This window comes from Juglans regia, chromosome 11, assembly GCF_001411555.2.
Source record: "Juglans regia cultivar Chandler chromosome 11, Walnut 2.0, whole genome shotgun sequence".
NCBI lineage: Eukaryota > Viridiplantae > Streptophyta > Magnoliopsida > Fagales > Juglandaceae > Juglans > Juglans regia.
The window spans coordinates 35,210,961-35,223,282 of NC_049911.1; the positions used below are offsets into that span (position 1 = coordinate 35,210,961).

The 12,322-nt window shown below is 44.0% G+C and overlaps 1 protein-coding gene across 1 annotated transcript in view; it reads left to right on the forward strand.

Annotated features, from left to right (window-relative positions):
- Positions 1-12,322, forward strand: part of LOC109009610 — a 54,389-nt gene that overhangs the window by 11,611 nt on the left and 30,456 nt on the right. The window lies entirely within an intron of this gene.

Consider the following 12,322-nt stretch of genomic DNA (forward strand, 5'->3'; position numbering starts at 1 on the left):
GCTAACTCTCTGGAGGCTTGTCTGAAGTCTGGGATCAAAGGTTACTACTCAGCTCGATGGGAAGGTGACAGAGGCCTCACTGTCTAGCGATGCTCAAACTCTCGTGGCTCATACATGGCTTTGGCTGTGTATGGTGGGGGAGGTTGCCGGAGTTACATACTTATACCTGAAGACAAGGCTGGAATGGGGTGGAGGAAGATGGTGGCAGTTCTGAAGGACATGGTTAGAGGAGGTGTTCAGGGGAGAAACCCACTGCAAGCAATGGCGGTAGCTTTGCAGTTGAGGTCGTACATGGAGGCTCTGGAGGTTCCTCGAGCCGCGCAACCCACTGTGATGGCAGACTTGCAAAAGGGCTCACCTCCCTTTTCGGTAGCTGCTCAGAGTGGAGGAGGAGATGGCAGAGGGTTGGTTGGGCTGAAAGAAGAAAAAATCTTGATGGAGTTACGTGAAGTGTAGATTTCGTTGGGGGAGCTAACTAATAGCGTAGGGGAGATACGGTGCGCTGAGGGTTATGTGATGGAGGGCGTGGGCTCAGGCTGCCAATTGGGCTTAGGGGACGCGAAAGGTGGGCTTTATGAGAAGGGCCAAGCTTTTGGGAAGGGCCATGCTTCTGCGGTTACTGGGATCCAACCCAAGATGAGAGCACAGCAAGGAGGCCCGTTCTGGAGGAAGAAAACAAAGATTGTTGGTGGCCCGTCGACGAGTGGGCTTGAGCCACCGTCACTGGCGAAGATGCAGTGTACCCCGCCAAAGGTTGCAGAGACTCCGATGGATGTCCCGTCGCCGGAGGTTACAATACCAGAGCATGGAGGAGGGATTTCTAAAGTTTCTATTGCTCACGAAGGCTCGATAGTTGCACAGACCACCACGACGGAGGGTATCGGCGCACAGACAACTACGCTGATGTCAATGGAGACATCTGCGAGCAGTGGTAAGGTCGTGAGCATTTCCTTAGAGGAAGGGGAAGTTTTGGGACAAATAGGCGAGGCTGCTCCGATTACCGTTGTCGAGTCAGTGCCTTCTAACCAGACATAGATAGTCCTGATTGATGATGAGGAAGCTATGGGTGGGTCAAATGAGATGTTTTTGGTGCCGGGAGTGGAGGAAGTGGTTTCTGTTTTGGCGGGAGGGGATTCTGTCAATGGAAAGGAGATGAGTACCAGTCAGCTGAGCCTTTTGTGGGTTCTGTGGGCAGTGAGGAGGAGGAGATGTGAAGCCCGCCACCCTTACATATGCTCCCACCTCATATTGCACCTCAAGCATCAGATTGGGTATTAAAAAAAGTAGAGGAGCTTAATGGTTGGGTGGGAATTTCCTGCGATGGGTATGAAGATCAATTCATGGCTCTCCTAGTAACCATGGAAGCTGGTCGATCTACGGTAATGAAGTCAGCCGTTAAAAAGGAGAGAGAGTTGAAATGATTGCAATGCTCCATTAACTATGATAATAATGAGGAAAATTCGGAGAGAGATAGAGCAAAAGGGAGGGTCGTTTCTTTTGTTAATGAAGCCTAAAATACTGTCTTGGAATGTGATAGGGATCAATGACGTGAATAATCGACTATGTATTATATCATTTCTCTGAAGTTGGAAAGTTGACATTGTTTGCCTACAAGAAACTAAACTGACAATTATTTCTCTTCGTATCATTAGGAGTTTGTGGGGTTGTTTGCAAGTGGGATGACATTATTTACCGTCCAATGGAGCATCCAGGGGTATACTAGTTATGTGGGATAAAAGAGTGGTGGAAAATATGGAAGATTTCCTGGGGATTATGTGGTGTCATGTTCGTTTAAGAATGTCAAGGATAGCTATCAGTGGGCTTTTTGCAGGCGTCTATGGCCCTAATCTTGACTGGTCTCGAAGCTTACTATGGGATGAGTTGGCCGGTATTAGCAGTATATGGGACTTACCTTAGTGTATTGGAGGTGATTTCAACGTCACCCGTTTCCCGAGTGAGAGATCGGGTGGTTCGGGCTTCAACCCACCCATGGTAGATTTTTCTAACTTCTGAACAAAATTTACAGGATATTCCTCTTGCAGGTGGTTCCTTCACTTGGTCTAGCAACCGAGATCTTCCATCTTGGTCAAGGATAGACAGATTTCTAATCTCACCGGAATGGGAGGCACACTATCCGAATCTCATTCAGAAGAGACTACCCGGGTTGTGTTCAGATCACTTTCCCATTCTTTTGAATTGTGGGGGCATTAGAAGAGGCCCAAGGTACTTCAAATTTGAGAACATGTGGTTGAAGTGATAGGGTTTTTTTTTTTTTTTTTGATAAATAAGAAGTAAGTTTCATTGATATGAATGAAAGATAAGCATAGTCCAAGTACACAGAGAGTATACAAAAGAAAATGCCTAAATACAGTCTAAAAGAACTACATTAAAGATAAGAAATTATGCACATTGTTTCCATTAAGGACAATAGCTGAAAACCATAGAAGTAAAGTGTGTAGAAAAAAATCTGGAGCTCCCCTATTGTTCTCTCTCTATCTTCAAAACACCTTGCGTTCCTCTCCATCCAAATACACCACAAAATGCATAAAGGTATCATCTTCCAAACTACGGCCACCTGGGGACAGCCTTGAATATCCTTCCAGCAGGCAAGCATATCAGTCACATTTGATGGCATTAACCCAAGCAACATTCATTCTACTAAATATCCCATCCCACAACTCTCTTGTCACCTCACAATGCAATAAAAGGTGGTCTACTAATTCCCCTTGTTTTTTGCACATATAACACCAATCCATCACAATGAGGACCCTCCTCCGCAAGTTTTTCGTGGTTAAAATATTCCCTAGGGCTGCAGTCCACACAAAGAAAGCTACTTTGGAGGGTACGCGTGATCTCCAAATGCTCTTCCATAGGAAAGGTACATTACCTTGTGAAGCCAGCCTTTTATAGTATGCATTCACTATGAACTTCTTGCTACTATTGGTTCTCCATTGTATTCTATCAACCTATGCCATAGAACTTCTTGTGAGATCTCTTGAGGAATGTAGTAAGCTGAAAAATTCTGCAATGGTAGACAGCTCCTAGTCATGATTATCCCGAGTGAATAGAATGTTCCACTGATAGATACCATGAGCAAACACTAACACATCTGCCACCGTAGCCTCCCTATTAGCTGCAATACTATAGAGCGCTGGGAAGGCCCTCTCCAAAGAGAGTTCACACCAAACATCCTGCAAAAACCTGATTCTAGTACCCTGGCCAACCAAATAACGGATGTTGTTTTCGAAACACTGCCAACCCCCCCTAATATATCTTCGCAAACCCACACCATACCGCCCCCTCACTAAATTAGTGCACCAACCACCCCAAGCACCTCCATGTCTAGAGTTAACAACTTCCTTTCACAAAGACTCACCCTCCAAATGATACCTCCATAACCATTTTCCCAATAACGCTTTGTTGAAAGTCTTTAGATTATGCACACCCAAACCTCCACTCGCTATTGGGGAACAAACTTTATTCCAATTGACAAGATGAAATTTGTTTTCCTCCCCCAACCCACCCCACCCCACAAAAAAGCCCGAAATAACTTCTCGATCCTGTTAGCCACCCCAGCAGGCAACGGAAATAAAGATAGGAAATAGGTCGGAAGATTAGATAAAGTGCTTGTGATTAGTGTAATCCGCCCTCCCTTAAAAAGATACAACCATTTCCACCCAGCCAACCTTTTCTCCACTTTCTCAATAACCCCTTCCAAAATAGCTCTTGCTTTGAAAGGCGCCCCCAAAGGGAGGCCCAAATATTTCATGGGCAGAGAAGACACATTGCACTCCAAGAGAGCTGCTAGATTGCTTATTTGAGGCACCTCACCCACCGCCACCATCTCAGATTTGCCAAGGTTGACCTTGAGCCCCGACACGGCTTCAAAGCATAACAAAAGTGCTCGTAGAGCTTGAATTTGACGCAACTCCGCATCACAAAAAAGGAGTGTATCATCTGCAAAGAGAAGATGTGAGATCATAATAGTGTCAAGATAACTCAAAACACCATGTATGAATGGCCGAATCAATTGGCCTTTGAGTGATCTGTATATTATATAGAAACTTTACAAGAGAACTATACATGGGAAGAAACTAATTGTCGAGTGATTCTAACATTCTTAGCCTTATAAGGAAACTATATATTCTGTACAAGCCTAAGTAACGGAAGTAAAGATAAAATAAGGAAAGAAGAATAGAAGGAAAGAAGATTGATGATGGATAGCAAAACTGTCCATTGACAACCCCCCTCAAATTGATGCGGGTTGATCAACAAGCATCAATTTGCCACTTAAGAAACAATGTCGATAGCGAGTGAGAGCTTTGGTGAAGATATCAGCAATTTGTAGTTCAGTGGGAACATGTGGGAGTGTGATAACACGAGCTTCAAATGCTTCACGGATAGAGTGACAGTCGACTTCAATATGTTTCGTGCGCTCATGATAGACAGGATTGGCCGTGATTTGAATAGCACTCGTATTATCAGCATGTAGAGGTGTATGATCGGTCTCAGAAAAATCTAGCTCAGCAAGCAAACCTCGAAGCCAAATTATTTCGGAACAAGCAAGAGACATTGCCCGATACTTGGATTCTGTAGATGACTTAGATACTCTGTCTTACTTCTTACTCTTCCAGGAGATCAATGCATTACCTAAGAACACACACCAACCAGTAATGGATCGACGTGTATCAGCACAACCGGCCCAATCAGCATCGCTATAAGCAATAAGTTGAGGATAATTGCCTGTAGGAAAGAATAAGCCACGGGCAGAAGTGCCCTGAACATAGCGTATGATCCTACGGATAGCAGCCAAATGAAGATGACGTGGGGTCTGAAGAAACTGGCTGACTTGTTGTACTGTAAAGGAAATGTCCGGTCTAGTAATGGTGAGATAGACAAGACTACCCACCAACTTCCGGTATAAACTGGGATCAGCAGGTAAATCACCCTCCTCTTTGCGAAGCTTGACATTCAATTTCATGGGAGTATCAATAGGAGTGGCCTCCTGTAGGCCAACTGTAGCAACCAGGTCACTAGCATACTTATGTTGATTGAATGAAATACCAGATGAACTACGATGCACCTCGAAACCAAGAAAATATGTGAGAGACCCAAGGTCTTTCATATGAAATGACTCAGAGAGATGAGTTTTGAGCAGGCCAAGTAAAATAGAATCGGAACCAGTAATCACAATATCATCAACATAAACCAACAGAACAATAATACCCACGTCTGATTTTCGAAGAAACAAGGAAGTGTCATACTTGCTCTGCTGGAATGAGAATTGTAATAAAGCAGTTCGAAATTTATCAAACCAAGCCCTTGGAGCTTGTTTAAGACCATAAAGAGAGCGACGAAGCTTACACACATGCGAAGTCGAAGGAGAAAACAATCCCGGTGGTGGTTTCATATAAATACACTCTTTAAGATCTCTGTGAAGAAAATCATTCTTGACATCCATCTGATGTAGTGGCCAATCATTGGAAGCAGCAAGAGCTAGAATTGTACGAACAATAGTCATCTTAGCCACAGGAGCAAAGGTCTCTTCATAATTGACACCATATTCCTGATTATTCCCAAGAGCAACAAGCCGAGCTTTGTAACGATCCAAACTTCCATCAGACCGAACCTTGACTGAGTAAACCCATTTGCAACTCAGAGGAACAATTGTTGGAGGACATGGCTCAATGTCCCAGGTATGATTGGCCTCTAGAGCGGCAATTTCTTCCTGCATAACTTGTTGCCAACAGTCATGCTTGGCAGCTTGTGAGTAGCATGTGGGAATATCAAAATTGGATAATGCAGCAGTAAGAGTTGAAATAGAGGGCCCATAAGGAAAACCATACCTATCTGGAGGTACAGACACTCGAGGAGAGCATCGTACCAAGGGCTCTGGAGGTGCTGCAACTGACTGGTTCTGGAGCATGTTAGGATCAGATATCGAGTGAGCCACGGGAAGAGATTGTGGGCGGGAGCGTCTTGTATACACAATACCTGGTTTAAAGCGAGAGCTGACTTGAGGAAGATTTGAGGATTGCTGCTCAAAGAAGGGGAGGACCACAGTGGAAGGAAAGGACACAGAAGACACAGGAAAGAAATGTTGATTTTCAAAGAAAATAACATTCCTAGAAATACGTGTGCGATGTAAAGTAGGATCATAGCAAACAAATCCCTTTTGACACACATTATATCCCAAGAATGCACATCTAACAGATTGAGCAGATAATTTATGTCGCTCATGAGGAGGTAAATGAACAAAGCATACACACCCAAATGTACGGAGATTATCATAACTAGGTTGCTTACCAAATAAGCGGAAATAGGGAGACTCCATGTGTAAGACTTGGGAAGGTAAACGATTAATCAAATGAGTAGCAGTTTTCAGAGCCTCGACCCAGAACATGGATGGAACAGAGGACTCTAACAAGAGAGTACGAACCACGTCAAGAAGAGTGCGATTTTTGCGTTCGGCTACTCCATTCTGTTGGGGAGTAGCGGGACATGAACGTTGATGAATAATACCTTTAGAAGCCAAAAAAGCCTGAAACTCATTAGACAAATATTCACTACCAGAATCTGTGCATAATGTCTTAATAGTTGCAAAAAATTGATTGTCAACATACGCTAAAAAAGTAGTGAAAGTACGAAAAACCTCAGATTTAGAACTAAAAAAATAAACCCAAGTAAATCTGCTATGATCATCAATGAAAGTCACATAGTATTTAAATTTCTTATGTGAACTAACGGGGGAAGGTCCCCAAACATCACTATGAATAAGATCAAAGCAGTGAGTAGCTCTACTAGCATGCAAAGGAAATGGAAGAGTTTTGCTTTTACCAAGTTTACAAGAATCACACTTAAGAGATAAAGACGAACGTTCTTTATTACCAAGAAAACCAGAATTCAATACATGAGATAGGATCTGAGTATTGAGATGGCCTAAACGACGATGCCACACCATACTCAGATTAGGAACATTATTACAAGCAAAAGACGTAATAGAAGAAACCGGAGAAAGTGCTGGAACAGGTAAAAATAGTGGAAACAAACGCCCCACTTTAGGTCCCTTCGCGATCGGCTCCCCCGTTACCTGGTCCTGCAAAATTAACAGCGCAATTGTTATCCATTAATTGACCAACAGAAATAAGATTCGTGGAAATTTGAGGAGCAAGAAACACATCAGTAAATGTAGAAGAGGCATCTCCGACAGCAACTATTGGTAAAGAATTATCATTGGCAGTTTGAATAGCAGATTGGCCAGCATAGGGCCGAACATGACACAGAGTAGTGGGCGTATTTGTCATGTGATTAGAAGCTCCCGAGTCTACGTACCAGAGTTTAGTAGAATGTTTACCTTGAAACCCCATCGCAGATAATGCTGAAATTAGCATCTGTTGCACCATTTTAGGGGTACAATAAGTTGCTGTAGGAGATGCAAGATCAGAGGAAACACCTGAGGAAGAGTCATGTGCTGTAGAAGTCGCTGTGGGAGAAACAGACACAGAAGTCTGAAATGCTTGAGCCTGACGATTCTGGGGGCGGATACGACATTCTTTGATAATATGACCATTTTTCTTACAATAAGAACAATATTTTTTAGGACAATTGGCAGCAATATGCCCATATGCCTTGCAGCAGAAACATTGCAAATTTTTAGAAGTCATAGGTGATCTTTGTCCTTGGGCAGCATAAGCCACAGTTGCCGGCCCGGAACTACCATGAGATTGCTCCAGAACAGCTTGAGTACTAAGACGTTGTTTTTCACGAAGTAACTCACTAAAACAAATATCCAGAGAGGGAAAAGGAGATCTGTTCAGCAAAGAAGAGCGAACAGATTCATATTCTGGGCGTAGTTTCATCAGAAACTGATCAGGCTGGCTAGTTGCATGAAGCTTCTGAATAGTCGAAAGTGCGGCAACAGGAACATCCGCTATAACCAAATCAGTATATTCATGCCACAGAGTCAAAAATGCCGAGTAGTAGTCTTGGATGGAAAGACTACCGTGTTAAAACATGGCAATCGCATGTTCCAACTGAAAGCGACGAGCATCATTATCTTGATGATAAACCTTCTTCAAGTAATTCCACATGGACTGAGCGGAGCGATGAGCCCGCAAGTCCTTTGAAAAATAACGGAAGTAATTCCACATGGACTGAGCGGAGTGATTCTAGCATTCTTAGCCTTATAAGGAAACTATATATTCTGTACAAGCCTAAGTAATGGAAGTAAAGATAAAATAAGGAAAGAAGAATAGAAGGAAAGAAGATTGATGATGGACAGCAAAGCTGTCCATTGACAAATAGAACCATTTGTTTCATTACCCACAGAAAATCCAGAAAAGAAACCACCCTCAACCGCAGCCTTCACCATCCGGCCAAGTGCCTCCATGACAATAACGAAAAGGAATGGAGACAAAGGGTCCCCTTGCCTCAGTCCATGCGAACTATTAAAGAAGCCTGCATGGGTACCATTAACTAACACTGAGAATCGAGCAGTAGTAATACAATGGAGAATCCATGAAATCCACCTATCACCAAAACCGCATCTCCCAAGAGAGTATAGGAGGAAATCCCAATTTACGTGGTCATATGCTTTCTCCATATCAAGCTTACATAGGATACCCGATGTGCCCTCCTTCAACCTATGATCCAAACACTCATTGGCAATAAGAACCGAATCAAGGATTTGCCGCCCCTGAGCAAATGCATTTTGGGGTTTTGAAATAATTTGCACCATCACCACGCTTAACCGATTAGCAAGAACCTTCGAAATAATTTTGTAAACCCCACTCACCAGGCTTATAGGACGGAAATCCTCCACTTCCATCGCCCCATGTTTCTTCGGTATGAGAGTTAGGAACGTCGCATTAAGGCATTTCTCAAATTTTTTGAAAGCATGGAATTTAAGAAAATCTGCATTACATCACCTTTCACAATCTCCCAGCAATGTTGGAAAAAATCCATCGAAAAACCATCTGGTCCAGGCGCTTTGTCTTTAGCCATACTGCTAATGACCTTATACACCTCATCCTCTTCAAAAGATCTTTCCAGCCAATTCACACTCTGTATGTCAATTGACTCAAAAGGCAAATCGAGCTTCGGCCTCCAGCTAGCCGGTTCCGTAAGCAAATTCTCATAGTAATTCACAATTTGATCCTCTAGTTCAATAGGGGAAGAGAGAACTATTTTACCTGTCCTGAGTGTCTCAATAGTGTTGTTGCGCCTATGTGAGTTAGCCACTCTATGGAAGAATTTTGTACATTTATCTTCTTCTTTTAACCAAAGAGCCCTGGATTTTTGTCACCACGAGGTCTCCTCCATCAACAACACTCTCTCGAGCTGAGTCTCCACCACATTCTTCCTCAACAGTCAACAGAGACTCTTCGGAAGTATCTACCCTCGATACCTGCCCCTCCAACTCCTATAATTCCTCCATAAGGGTAGTCTTTTGGTTGTCAATACTGCCAAAGATGTCCATGTTCCACCTCTTTAAATCTTGCTTTAAAGCTTTAAGCTTGCCTGCAAGAATGAAGCTAGGTGTACCTGTGAGCTGGTAAGAAGACCACCAAGAACGAACTTTTTCACCAAATCCTTCTGTTGTTAACCACATATTTTCGAACTTGAAATACTGGCGGCCCCTATGAACTCCTCCACAATCTAACAAGATATGGAAATGATCCGAACAGACCTGGGCCAACCACTTCTGCCTCAGTTCCGGAAAGTGAGCTTCCCAAGAAGAAGAAATAATAAACCTGTCAAGTCTCGACCATCCCTTGCTATTGGACCATGTGAACTCACCCCCAATAAGGGGAAGATCCATAAGATCCAAATCAAACATAAACTCAGAAAACTCCTCCATAGCTGTAGAAATGCGAGAGTTGCTTGATCTCTCACTTGGAAAGCGAGTGATGTTAAAATCTCCACCCATACACCACGACACGTCCCATAGACAATGTACGTCTGCCAACTCCTCCCAAAGTCTTCTCCTCTCACTATCCGAATTAGGCCATAAATGCCTACATAAGCCCATTCCCACCCATCTACTACATTTTTAAAAAGATTAGCAATCAATTAAGTCTCAATGCATTCCTCAGTCACCTCCACAACCATTTTATCCCACATTAAGAGAACGTCCCCGGCCGCTCCTTCCGAAGGCAAATAAGACCAACCTACATACAAACATCCCCACAAGTTGCGAATTAGTCTTCTATCAACGGTCTTCAATTTTGTTTCTTGAATACATACCACATCAACCTTCCACGATTGCAATAAAGATTTAATGCGAAGGCGCTTATTGCGATCATTAAGCCCCCGCATGTTCTATGAGAGGATCTTAGGTTTCATGGACAATAGAAACTCCCCTCCCTTTCATTCTATCCCTTCCGCTACTCCCCTCCTTCACTTCATAATTTATAGAGGATTCAAGCCTTTTAAGTTCCCTATCTCTCTTAGTGGCAGACTTCGAACAACTATCTTCAATGGCAACAAGAAGAGCCCTGAATTGTTCTTCAAATCCCGAACAAGACACCCCAAGAACAAATTGCAGTTCTTCCACTTTTTTAAACACCCAATCCGAGATGAACTGGTCTGAATTTGGATTTGGAGGAACCATGCGTATTGGATCTGCGTCCACCCCGTTAAAACACTCCTATTCACAGATAGCTAACTGCAAATCTACCCCATCTAGCTCCGTCACAGAAAGCACATCTTGTTCCACAACTCCAGATACCACCATAACACCACTGTTTGAAGCTAAAACATCTCCAGATGCCTCTTGTGAAGTTTGCGACCCGTTCTGTGCAAGTCCCGAGTCGATAAATGCTACAGAGAGCGACGTCAAGACCTACTCATTATCATCCGACATCGTCTGTGTAAGCCCAGCCACCATTGTTGGAGGGAAAACAGCTGCGGTCGTCAGAACTAGGACAGAGACTGCCTTCGACTTGTTCTGCGTAGGTCCTGTGATGACTACAGTAGCAACAATACTCGACTCGGCTCCATTTTGCCCCAATATGGCTTCAGACGACGGCCCTGCTACCGCCGACACCTCCAAGGCCTTCGGCGGCGACGTCTGAGACTTCGTCGGTGTTGGTGCCTTGGGTCTGGATTCCGATGGGCCTTCACCGTGCAATATCTTCTTGCGCCATGAGAAGCCCGTCATATATGTCTTCTTGGGCTGAAGCCCAGTTCCAAACTACCCACCTTAGCCTTGCCTTTGGACCCGCCCATGCCTTGGGCTACAAGCCCACTGAACTGAACCTCTCCCACTTTCATTCCCTGAAACGGAACAGGGCCCGAGCCCATGCACCACTCCCCTTCAGAGATTCCTTCAACGCAGCGTATCAACTTAACTAAATGGTCAGACATCTCCTTCATCCTCCACTGCATATCATTTAGTTCCTTTAGCACCCTTTCTGCCCCAACCATGCACTGCCAACTCCTTTCATCGTATTGGTTACTTGCCGAAAGAGTGTTGCCGTCTAACTTTTGAAAACATGATTTCTCTTGTTTTCGCACGGCTCGAGACCACTCCAAAGCCTCCCCGTACGACCGAGGTGGAGGTGGAAGGAAAGATTTCCCCCCTTCTCTACCAGCCTCCTGTAACGCTACTGCAATATTTCTCCACCCCGCTCCATCCCTGTCCTCCGGGATAAAAATGAAGTTGCGACAGCCTCCCCCACCGTACTCCACCAAAGCCATGTAAACGCCGCGAGCGTTTGAACACCGTTGTGCAATGAAAGCTTTGCCTCCTTCACGGTGAGCGGAATAAAACCCCTTGCTTTCAGTTTTCGCACATCCCTCCAGAGTTCTCGAAAACCATCGTATAGAATCTACACCCAAGCTCAAACTTTTCACAACCTTCCAACCTTTCTCTGTAAGAAGCACCTCACGTCCCTCTCTACTCACTTCGAATATCTTCGATTCAATGACAATACGTTTCATGGAAGGCATCTTCCTTCCAAACAATATACCACCAGCAACGTCAAGAAGCCATAGCCACCATCTTACCAGACCCTATTGTAGCAAGAACAAGGCAATCTTGGTGAGCAAACTAGGCAGCCAATGCTTCCTTTTGGAAATTCTTTAGAGATGAATAACCAAAATGATTTTGCAAGAGACTGACAACTTTCTTCTCCCAATTTGTTCCAATTTCTAACTCTTGAGTGCAATCCCTATGGTCCTCTGCATAAGAAGGCGACACATTTGATCCAGACACCAACATATCAGGTACAACATCAACCTTGCTTGGTTTTGGTCTAGTTTTGAATTGGAAATGGTCCAGTATGCTAGACTGTCGTGTTTCACTTGAAGGATGCCAAGT